This window comes from Protopterus annectens, chromosome 8.part1, assembly GCF_019279795.1.
Source record: "Protopterus annectens isolate FY-2018-M chromosome 8.part1, PAN1.0, whole genome shotgun sequence".
Classification (NCBI taxonomy): Eukaryota; Metazoa; Chordata; order Ceratodontiformes; family Protopteridae; genus Protopterus; species Protopterus annectens.
The window spans coordinates 263725325-263738159 of record NC_056742.1 but is presented as its reverse complement, the minus strand read 5'-3'; the positions used below and the strand labels follow the sequence as shown (position 1 = coordinate 263738159).

General features: G+C 38.0%; 1 protein-coding gene across 2 annotated transcripts in view; it reads left to right on the top strand.

Annotated features, from left to right (window-relative positions):
• Positions 1-12835, top strand: part of FANCA (FA complementation group A) — a 2214801-nt gene that overhangs the window by 695993 nt on the left and 1505973 nt on the right. The window lies entirely within an intron of this gene.

The following is a 12835-nucleotide window of genomic DNA, read 5'->3' as shown; positions in this document are numbered from 1 at the left end:
TGCAAAAAGCTTATTGTACGTTTTTTATTTTTTATATTTTTCCCCTAACAGATTTGTTTGTTTTTCAATTGAATTGTACAGGTTATAGGCCACATTAAATGTGGGAGAAGTTTTTAAATGATTTATTGTGGTCTCATTTTTTATATCACAAAAACCTGGCATTTTAACAGGGGTGTGTACACTTTTTATCCACTGTGTGTGTGTGTGTGTGTGTGTGTGTATAAAATATATATATGTATGGGTCTACCTTGACCCACTGAAATTATATTTCTATGAAATGTAGTTTCGAGACTCCGTTTTTTTCCAAAAGTGCATTTATCCGAAAATGCACTTTCACGAAAAAAGGTTGCTGTTGCAAATCATGGCACAGTGGAGATAAGGGAATATTCCCTTTTCTCCACTGTTGTGCAATCTCAGAGTTAGAATATGTAAGTAGCAGGGGTGGGGGTGGGGTCGCCCCCTGCATAAATGTGTTCAGTGTTTTTTTTTTTTTTTTTTTTTTTTTTTGTGCTGTTTGATCTTTTTTTGTGAAAGTGCATTTTCTCATAAATGCACTTATGGAAAAATGGAGTGGTGAAATAACATTTTGGAGGGTCAAGGTAGACCAGTATTACTATATATATATATATATATATATATATATATATATATATATATATATATATATATATATATATATATGTGTGTGTATGTACAGATAGTGGCAATTTCCATTGTACAATAAAAACAATTGCTGACAAATGCATTGTACCTTAGAAACATTTCACAGTTTAACGCAGTATTACAGTTGGCAGTGTATTCCATGTAGCAGGAACAAGCCTTGAGAAAGCTCTTTCAGCAATATTTGTTTTGAAACATGGTCTTTAAAGGTTTAGTATTCCTGACTGGCACTTGAGGAGTAAATTTGTTTTTTAAATTGAAGTTTCAATTTTATTTCGTTTAACAGATTATAATAATGGGCTTGTGTATTTATGAGTACTGATCTCAAATTTTGTTTTCAGTAATTTGTAATCTATGTGTATTGTGTGCTGATTGGAAATTGATTGTTAGACACTTTTATAGTTTTGGAAGCAGTAAATTTTAAGGAATAACTGTTCAAGCTACTGGTGATAGAATGTGCAAGATCTTAACAACATTTGATTTGATTAAGGACTTTGTAATAATTTCAGTATATGCCCTAAACTTTAATGAGCAGGTGAGACTGACTCCCAAATATTTGTATTTTGAGTAATTCAGAATGCTATTACTCTGACTATCTTTAAGTAAGATAGTTGGTAAGTTTGACATCTGTGTTGTGGTGAAAGTCATGGCATTTTTGGGAAGGAGAGGATTAATTCGATGTTGTTAGCAAACTAATGGCAGATCTCAGATAAACTTTTTTTTGTAGTTTTGTCTATGAATTAAGTATACGATTTGTTTGATTTAAGCAGTAAAATATCATTTGCATAAAATTATGCTGTCTAGATGGGATAGATCAATGATGAGGTTTTTAATGAATAAAGAAAACAGAAGAGGTCCCAGAATAGAGTGCCTGAGACTTTTATATTAAGTCTTCTGTAGCTGAGTACTTATTGGTGCCATGTACATGAAAGCTTCCGTCAGTGAAGCAGTAGCTTTGGAACCATGTCAGTGTGTTGGAACTAAACTTAAGCATTCTGAGTTTGTAGTATTTCATGATGAACACTTCTTAATGACTTGATCATGTCTGCAAATACTCCTGTATTTGCAAGTCCTTTATTTATGTTAGTGTAAATGGTGTCAGTAGCAGTCATTAAAGTTGTAGTGCTTAATGAGATGTGAAAGTTGTGCTGACAGATGGAGAACAGGCTGTAGGTTTTGATGTCTTTAAATATTTGTAAATTAGATTTTTAAAGTTTTTTGCTATTGGGTAGAGGTTGAAAGTGGGTCTGTAGTCTTTTGGATCATTGGGGTGAAAGAAGTTTTTGAAGGCTGGAAGAACTATTGTGCGATTATTTGGCAGAAGAATTAGTGATGTGTTTAGTGCATTTATTTTTGTCCAGTAAAGTTTTCGGGTGCTAGAGGTAGTGACTTGCTTTTTTTCTCAGGTGTAGGGGTTTTGGTGAATTACTTGTTATCCTTGTCACTTTTTCTGGGCAAGATATATTTTGTATATAAATGCCAGTGGTTTAATAACTTTTCAGCTGATTTTTTAGGAGTGTTAGATACAATTTATTAAACTTGACTGAAGATGTATTAAGTTTTTAATAGGGTTCTGATTTCATCAGTGGAGATTTCCTTGAAATGGAAGGGTAGCAGTGCATTAGGCAAGACAATAAAGTCTGGTGAATGTCTTGTTAACTGTTTAAACTGAAGAGTTTTATGTAATGTTTGAAATGAAGAAATTAATAAAGATATGCAAATCTGTTGCAAAACTAGTGCGATTATTGGGCAGAAGAATTAGCGATGTGTTTAGTTCATTTATTTTTGACCAGTAAAGTTTTGGTTTGCTAGAGGTAGTGACTTGCTTTTTTTCTCAAGTGTAGGGGTTTTGGTGAATTACTTGTTATCCTAGTCGCTTTTTGTGTACAAGATATAAGTGGTCACTGATATTGTTTGGGAGGATTTCAAGGTTATTATATCTATTTTTAGGAGTTATTAGCAAATCTAGTGTGTTATTCTTTGTTAGAAGGTTTGGTTTAGTAGAGGGGTTGTAACTGACCCCCTGCCCTACCTTAGTAATGCAAACTAACCTTAACCCTATCCCTACACCATACCTTAAAAGAATACCTTTCTATAACACCACTACTATACTGACAAATTTGGGTCAGTGTTATGGAGGGGTTTGGTGTAAAGATTACAATAGGAAGTTGTTTTTCTTTTGCTGTCTTCTGTAGGTTCAGTGTTTGGGGGTTTTGGTAATATGAATATTCAGTCTGTTTTTTGTTGGAGTTTATATTCAACTTTTAAACAGTCTGAGCATTCATTGCTGCAAACATATATGCAAACATATTCACAAATTCATGTGTATATATTTCTTTAGAGCAATTATCTGTATTGGTGTGTCAATGTAAAAAAAAAAAAAAAAATATATATATATATATATATAGAGAGAGAGAGAGAGAGAGAGATAAACGTAGATGCCTATTGAAAGTCACCTGATCTTATGTGCAGTTTCTTGAGCAGTACAACTTTTAAAGTGTGATTAGAATGCCAATATAATGCCTCTAAAACTCATCTCTGAGGTTAATTGATCTCAGAATTAGTGTATACAAGTAGTGGGGAGTGTTGGGGGTCACCCTGCAAAAACACTTAGTTGATAGAGTGAGCTTCAGAATTTTTTTGAAGGAATTGTTTAATTTCTTATTTTAAGCCTCAAGGTTCTTGATATCATGTCTCTGATAGGGTGCCTATGTATACCTGTACATGAGTGTATGTATGTGTATGTATATGTGTGTGTGTGTGTGTATGTATACACACACACACACACACACACACATATATATTTATTTACAGATATATATATATATATATATATATATATATATATATATATATATGTATATATAATATAATATGGGTCAATATCAAATAACAAAACCTCAACACTGAATGTCAGAACATCGAACAAGGTGGGTGAGTAATTGTGCAAGATCGAGGTACAACTGGGTTTGGGGTTGTCAAAGGAAAAAACTTCAAAGACCAATACACGTAAGGTTCAGTTAAGGCACTTTAATTTACTTGCAGCAGGGAGACAAAAGCATGCAAATACAAGGATTTGTCTAACTACTAAGAGGAAGTATGTTCATTCTTATACTGTTTTACAAGACATGGCCTTCTAAGCTGACGTAATCAAACACAAATTTAAGCATTGTACTACAGCAGGTGTTACTTCAGATTTTCTGCTGACATGACTAAATTTGTGAGAAACGTTTTAGAAAAACAACCTGGCCTTGGTGACCAGTACATCGCTTACAAGCCTCTATTGTACAGTGTTACACTTCAAGGTACAAATATAAGCAAATGCTGATTGCAGTTCATATTTTCAAGCAGGCTTTGTCCTAATTATCTGTTACTTCTACAGCTGTGTATGTTCTCATAGCACAGTGGAACTTCTTGTCTCAGTTTCATATAAGCAGTATTGTTCTATTCATTATTTTCCTAACGCAAGTAGAAATCATCTGCTTCTCAGTAAATTTCCAAGGCACAAGCAAGATTTAGCTGACAGTCCAAGGTCAAAAAGCAACTGCAGTTTGTACAGATTTATGCAGTATGAAATAGAATAAATGTGTTAACTCTTTTAGGCTCTGAATGCACTAAGCATATTACTAATGCACACATTAATACATATTTTTCTAACTCCCCCCCCCCCCCTTAATACTTTTATTCTACTTTCAAAATAAGCATAAACAGTTTGATTTTTTTCTCCTAACCTCTTCCACTCAGGATTTGCAGTTGAGAGTCATTCAGTTTAAACTTATGAAAGCATTTTCATTCTTTTAACAGTTCTTCAAACTCAGTACTTTGATATAAGGTTTCAGAAACTGACATGTCTATAAGGTCTTTAATCAGTCTTTTCATGCAGGGGATACCACAACAAACGCATACTCCCAGTAGGAGAATACCTACACAAATGGCAATCAGGATATTCATTAGGATGGTACCCCACCCCCCCAAACCATTTCTGGAAAAAGTCCGTCAGTGGGTTTGGGCCTGGTTTGGTCATGGCTGACACTTGCTGAATTACTTCAAGATGATTGTCTATCTCGTGTTTATGGTCAGGAATATACGAATAGCATTCTTCTTGGATTAAAGCGCACATGCCACCTCTCGCCGCTAGGGTGAAGTCAAGAGCCATGCGGTTTTGGAGCACTACAGTTCTTGTTGCATTCAGTTCATCAGTCACCAATTCTAGAGCAGAAAAAGTTGCGTTGCTCATTACTTCGAGAAGTTTCAACAGTTTTCTCAGCTCCCAGATGGATTTCACTGCTCCATATGCTGGTAATATGCCTGCCCACGATATAACGCTATCACTCAAGTCCATGTGTGTCAGTCCTTTGCCTAGAGAGTGATGGTCTTTCCAAAGAGCATCGATTTGTCCCACTGGATTTACAGGTTTCTTGATGACTTCTCGGACATTTTGAATTTTCCCATGAGGCAAAACTGCAGTGTGTCGTATGGCCGGAACCAGGTAACCCAAAAAACAACTGCCGGACCAATTCTCAGGTAACCATTTGTATGCCTTTCTGCCACGCACAAAATAACAATCCTCTTCTTTAGTAGTAACCTTGCTATGAATGTACACTCGCCCTGCATGAAGCATTTTTCTATCAATTATAGACAGCTGTTTATAAAGAACAGAATTATGTTTTACTTCATCAAGTGTTTTATGCATCAGTCCAAGAAATTAATCATAGTTTGTATTACAATAAAGATCTACTTTGTTACCTTTAGTGTAACATCTATAAGGAACAGTCACATTGCAATTGCTCCAGCCCTCCTGGACAGTATAATTTTTATAAAAACACACAGTTCCCTTTTGTGGAACAGACAAGTGCAGTGCTATTTTATCTTGTGCTGTAATGGTTGAGGTATCATAAATCAAGTTCTCCCAGGTCTCATTGACCCCTAGGGGGACTGTAGTCATTAATATCCCCCGTATGCTGTCAGCAAAGCTGTGCAAATCCAGAAATTCGAAACATTGAAAGTCTCAGCATATACATATTTAATTGCCTGGTAAGTGTTAAAGTTTGAATGCCAGTTTATGAGTAACGCTTCATGTTTATTCAGGTCAGTCTGTGTGGCTGGGAAAAGAAAAGGCCACAACAAAAAGATTATTGTCACAAATACAGTTAACAGGATGATTATGCAATACTTCTGAGGAAAGGGTTGTTCTGCATTCCTGTTTCTTCTGGACTATCATTTTTTGCTCTTGGCATGTGACAAGATTTTTGTCTAGTCCAAAGTCTTTAATTTACAGTGCGTCAGGTGGATCCAAGAGGCACGCTCCGCGATCTTGACTGCAGTGGGTGTTGACAAAAGCACTTGATATGGACCTTCCCACTTTGGAGATGCCCAATTCTTCTTTTTGACCACCTTCAGCCAAATCCAAGTTCCAGGGGGCACTGCCACTTCTGACGGTCTGGTTCGTTCTTTATCTGAAACAGAATTTAACTGCAACAAATGTTTAGAATTTAATAACTTACACATATACTCTGCTAATGTACCATCAGCTTTCTGGTCTGCGGGCATGAGAGATTTCCACTGAGGTATATAATAAGCCCTTCCAAAGAGCTTTTCAAAAGGAGTCAGTCCTTTTGCATTCGGAATAGTTCTCATGCTCAACAGTGCCAGGGGCAGACAGTACATCCAATTTCTCTGCGTTTCTGATATTAATTTTCTTAGCTTACTCTTTAAAATCCCATTATGCCTCTCTACTAGCCCTGCTGATTGTGGGTGATACGTACAATGATTTTTTAAAGAAATTCCGAAATATTTACTTAGCTGTTGTATGGTCTGATTCACGAAGTGCGTGCCATTGTCACTGTAGATCCTTTCCGGAATGCCGAATCTAGGGATGATTTCTTTTACAAGGACTTTGGCCACCATTGTAGCATCTGGATTTTTAGTCGGAAAGGCTTCCGCCCATCTGGAAAACATATCTACAATGACAAGACAATACTTCTTATTTTCACATTTATTCAACTCTATGAAATCCATACAGATAGTATGAAATGGATATGGTGGTGTAGGGAAACTCCCTTGCTTGGGCTTTAATGCCCCTTGTGCATGATGTTTATTACAGGTGTGACATAACGAACAGAATTTTTTTAGAGTAATTTGAAAAGCCATATGTCGTGAACACTTGGTTCACCAGCTGTACCATCCCCCCTGTTGAGACATGGCTCTGCCCATGGCTCAACAAAGCTGCATATCTAAACAAATTAGATTGCAATATCGGTTTCCTTTCTTTAGAGATGTACAGCCCCTTTTCGAGAATTGCTCCTCGTTTTACCCATCTTTGTTTTTCAGCTTTCGTAGTAAGTGTCTGCATTGTTTTTAACATTTCTAAGTCTAAAATCTCAGAGGGTTTAATTCCTCATTCAAAAGAAATACTTCTGAAGCTGCCTGCTTTGCAGCTGTATCAGCTCTCGCATTACCTTTTGAAATCCTATCCTGTTGCCTGGTAATGAGCTACACATTTACAAATGGCTACTTTCTGAGGTAACTGAATAGATTCTAAAAGATCTAAAATAAACTGTGCATGATTAATCGATTTGCCAGTAGATGTTATCATTCCTCGATTTTTCCACTGTTGTGCAAAAACATGTACAGTAGAAAAAGCGTACTGGCTGTCAGTAAAAATGTTCACACATTTACCCTTTGCTAAGGTACATGCCCGTGTCAAGGCAGTCAATTCTGCTGCTTGTGCCGATAAACTGTGTGGTAAAGATTTCGCTTTTATAATGTCTGTGTCAGAAACTACTGCATATCCTACTAGGTTCTGTCCTGCAGGACCCCTTTAGCATGAGCCGTCCACGTAGTATGTCACCTCGGCATTATCCAAGGGAACATCCATAAGATCTTTTCTAGGTAGTGTCTTTTGCTCAGTCACCTGCAGGCAGCTGTGTGGTATGCCATCCGCAGGGGTTGGGAGCAAGGTAGAAGGGTTCAAAGTCATACATCGTTCAATTGTCATATGAGGTTGGCTCAACAATATAGTCATACAGGAAAGATGCCTAGCAGGGGAAAGATATGCTACCTTCTCTTGCAGTAAAATAATCACGACTGCATGAGGCACTTTCAATGTGAGAGGGTGGAACAACACTACTGAGGCCGAAGCCTGTACTGCCATTGCAGCTACAACTACTGCTTGTACACAGTGAGGTAAAGACCGTGCCACTGGGTCCAGTTGTGATGAATAATAAGCAATATGGCGTTGCTTGTCCCCATGCTGCTGTGTTAACACTGATGTCATATAACCTTGCTTACAATCTACAGTTTGGAAAAAATGTTTATGATAGTTTGGTAATCCCAAAACTAGTGAGGACGCTATTAACGGTTTCAGTTTGCAGAAGGCAGATTCTGCTTCTGGTGTCCATTGTAACAAATCCTGTGCTGCCATAGACTTTTTATAAATCAGGTTAGTCAGTGGTGCAGATTCCAAGGCATAGTTTGGAATCCAGCTCCGACAAAAATTAGAAATTAGTCGTACCCAGGAAGGACATCATTTCCTTCTTGGTAGTGTGTTTTGGTGCTTGTAAAATCGCTATTTTTCTGTCCTCATCTAATGTTCTACCCTCCTTGGATATTACATATCCTAGGTATTTAACTTGTTTTTTTTCCAAAGCTGCAGTTTATTTTTGTTTACTTTATGTCCTTCAGTGGCTAAACATTGTAAAAGCGCTATAATATCTTCTTTACAATCTTGCTGGGTGGGGGACGCCAGCAGGATATCATCAACATAAAGCAAAATCTGACTACCTCTCGGTGGGGTAAACCCTGCCAAGTTGCTTGCCATTTCTTGTGAGAATATTGTTGGACTTTCACAATACCCCTGTGGTAGTCGGTCGCATATATGTATACCTTTTCCCCTGAAATGTAAATGCAAACCAATACTGGCTGTCAGGGTGTATCAGTATTGAGAAGAACGCATTGCTGATGTCTACCACAGAAAAATATTTCTGTTGAGGTTTTAAATCATTCAACAGGGTGTGTGGGTCTGGCACCGTAGGTGCCCTTGGTATTACTGCGTCATTTACAGCTTGTAAATCTTGGACCATACGCCACTCCCCATTCGCTTTCTTAACAGGAAATAATGGTGTGTTACATGGTGAATCAGGAGATTCCACCAGCACCCCTTCCTTAAGTAAAGCTGCTATAATAGGTTTGATTCCTACCTCTGCATCTTTTCTTAAGGGATACTGTCTTTTTTGTGGTCTAAATGCTGACTTTGGCGTAATAGTAACTGGTCCCGCTGTACGAATAAGTCCTTCATCTGATTTTCCTGTTGACCAGAGAGTTTCTGGTATATTTTGTAAGGCATTATCTTCCTCCTTCAATAGGAGTGCTGATCAGCTGTCCTTGCTAGACTGCAAGTGTACAGCTGGGTGGGTCTGGGTTATCCAATTCAGCTTTTGAACTTGTATTCCTTGTTCTGACAGTTCTAACTCTGTCTGTTTCTCCTATCTCGTGACTTTTTCTCCTAAATCTACCCATTTCACATTTTTGTCCTTAGTTAAGCTAACATGTGGTAATCTATTAGATTTGTAGAGTGCAAAGAACTCCTGGGGCAATGAACAGCTGGCTACACTGTTCCCTTCTGTGTCCCAGTACAGATTACGCAATACCAATCTGCTTGCACGATTTCTAAACAATTCTTGCTCATATTCCTTATCAGGTCCTGGTGTATTACAATAATACAGAGTACAGTGCAACAAATGCTGTTTATCAATGTCAAGGGAAGGGAACTTGCTGATAGCTACGTTCATCAACTCCTCAGTCACCGCCCCTGGACTAGTCGTAACCAAGTCCTGGCTGTACCAATAAAACATTCCACCCTCTGATTGCACTGCAAAGGTATCAATTTGTTGCTGTGCTTCCATACCCTGCATAGTCGGAACTACTGCTATACCAAATAGCTGCATAAGATCTCTGCCCAAGAGGTTTATTGGGCATTTTGCAGAAACAACAATTTTGCTTTTCTGGGTCAATCCTGAAACAGGATCAGTTATCACAGTATTATGGGAGAGGGGCTCCTGATAGCTTTCACTAATATGTAATCAGGTGACTCTGAATTCTCTGGCAGTTTGGAGGGATGTACCAGGGTCCGTGAGGCCCCTGAGTCACACAAAAATGTGACTTCCCTCCCTTCTACCAGGAGTGTGACTTCTGGTTTTGTGTCTGCTAAATAGAGCTCTAAGCTCAATAAAGCCAAATCTAATATTTCATTTTCTTCACTATCCATGACTTCTTGCACTTCCTCTGTTTCTTCTGTCACATTCTCTACTCCCTCTATTGCATACTCATTTGTCCCTTCTCTGCTATCCCCTTCTAGTGATTCCTGACTATCATATAGTCAGTCCTCACCCTCCTTATCCTCCGTGGTTGCCTTCTTATTTTTCTTGCAATCCCTTGCCAAGTGTCCTTACTTACCGCATTTAAAACATGCACCCCTTTTCTTTCTCCCTTCAAAGTCCTCTGATCGTTGATCAGATTTTGTTTCCCTGGGCATTTTTCTTGCCCTTTTTCCCGGACTATACTACATATACGTCTGCTCCATCTTCTACAGAAAATACTTGGGCTTTCTTTTTCTTTTTGCTATTAAAATGCCTTTCGGCATGTCTAGCATATTCAAGCAATGACTGTAATCTGCTTGTACGATGATCTACCATGTGTTTTGTAATAAAACTGCTTATGGGTGCAATACTGTCTTTCAAAAATGCATCCATTAACTGTTGCTCATATGTGGAATCATGTGTCTGATCTTTAGGAACCTGCATTCCACAATGGTTATTAAAACATTCTAACAGTCTGGCATAATATCTGTCAACAGTCTCACCTTCTTGTTGGATGCATTGATTAATGCAAGTCCAGTCTGCCCTGGGTTTCCATTTCTCAGAGATGCGGTCTGTAAGACCTTTCACTCTGTTGTCTAACTCTGCGCTGCTATGTGGGATGGGCCTGAGCGCAATGTAGCGGGGATTCCAGTCGCCACTAATCATGTGCCAGTCTGGTCCCACAATTTGTCTGACTACTTTTTCTACCTCTTCTCCGTTTAAATTATAACTCAGCCTCATTCCTTGCAAATCTTCTAAGAACTTTCTAAAATTAACTTTTGGATGGGGAATTCCCTCAGTGGCTTTCAGATGTCTTCCGGAATACAGGGTCTATACACTAGAATAGTTGGGTCCTGACCCTCTTGCCCTGCCTGAGGATTAGGCACTTCTATAAGTAGGCATATTTCTTCTTCACTCATATATCGTGAATTTCTACCCATTTGATATAACTCAATGTCCCCTTTTGAGTTTCCTGCCCGTGTTCGAGACCTGGTCTCGACGGGATCTCTAACAAATGGTTTCACTTTTGTAATGTCTCCACTTGCAATGACAGCAGGATATTGCAGGGGTGGACTAATTTGTTCACTTGCCTCATATTCTGGTAAGGGAGGCGGTGGGGCTGATGCTGTTACTAAATTATTGTCCTCCTTATCTAAAAACATTGCTTTTGAATTATTATTATTTTGTTCCCTTCGGTTTACTTCCACAATCCACCTGTGTGCCTGAGGAATTCCTAATTGATGTTGCTTTTTTACCCGACCTTTAGAATCGGTTTTAAGCTGTTTGACAAGTTTGACAAGTGAGGATTTTTCTAGTATACCATCAAATTCATATTTATTAACCCATTTTGAGTAATATTTAATATTATCAGCACGCTGTGACTGCATGTATTTCGCGTCTTCGGTTAACGGCGGATTTTGGGACCTTTTTGTACAATTATTACCCATTTTGTTCTACCCTTTGAATCGTTACGTAACACCTTATTTTTATGTGGTACCACGGTTATTTTTATAGTCTCTTCAGAATGACTGCCTACCTGCTTTGTTTCCCTGATCTATGACAAGACAGTAATCTTTCTGTCCCTGACTTAGACAAAGTCTCTAACAGAACAAATACAGATCTAGTCCCTGATCTAAAACAGAAAAGAAGGTAGATTCACCTTACCTGATTCGTGATTGATCACCTGGTTCGTGTAAACCCGTCCTTCAGTCGCAGATCAGAAAGTGGCTAGCCTCTTTTGTACGACAATTCAGTCGGAGGACTTTTCAAATAAGAAGAACCGATGTGGTTTCTTCCCCGTACGGTTTCAAGCCACCTGGCCTGTCTGATCCAAGGCGAAGTGAAGGTTTCCGGTCCGAAGGACCAATCTGTCAAAGAAAAAAACTTCAAAGACCAATACACGTAAGGTTCAGTTAAGGCACTTTAATTTACTTGCAGCAAGGAGACAAAAGCATGCAAATACAAGGATTTGTCTAACTACTAACAGGAAGTATGTTCATTCTTATACTGTTTTACAAGACATGGCCTTCTAAGCTGACGTAATCAAACACAACTTTAAGCATAGTACTACAGCAGGTGTTACTTCAGATTTTCTGCTGACATGACTAGATTTGTGAGAAACGTTTTAGAAAAACAACCTGGCCTTGGTGACCAGTACTTCGCTTACAAGCCTCTATTGTACAGTGTTACATTTCATGGTACAGATACAAGCAAATGCTGATTGCAGTTCATATTTTCAAGCAGGCTTTGTCCTAATTATCTGTTACTTCTACAGCTGTGTATTTTCTCATAGCACAGTGGAACTTCTTGTCTGAGTTTCATATAAGCAGTATTGTTCTATTCATTATTTTCCTAACGTAAGCAGAAATCATCTGCTTCTCAGTAAATTTCCAAGGCACAAGCAAGATTTAGCTGACAGCACAAGGTTAAAAAGTAACTGCAGTTTGTACAGATTTATGCAGTATGAAATAGAATAAATGTGTTAACTCTTTTAAGCTCTGAATGCACTAAGCATATTACTAATACACACATTAATACATATTTTTCTAACAGGAGTCATGTCCATTCCAAGCTGTGGTGTGGTCTTGAAGGTAGAATATATCATTAGCAGGAGGTGTGGGTAGCGCCCTCGACAAAAGATTCTGTTTGTGGTGTAATTTAGTTGTAGAGTAATGTTTGATTGTTCTGACATTTGGTGTTGTGCGGATTCGTTATTTTGAATGTTCAGTGTTCAATGATGTGGGACTTTACTTTGTCATAGACCAGGATATATATATATATATATATATATATATATATATATGTATATATATATATAT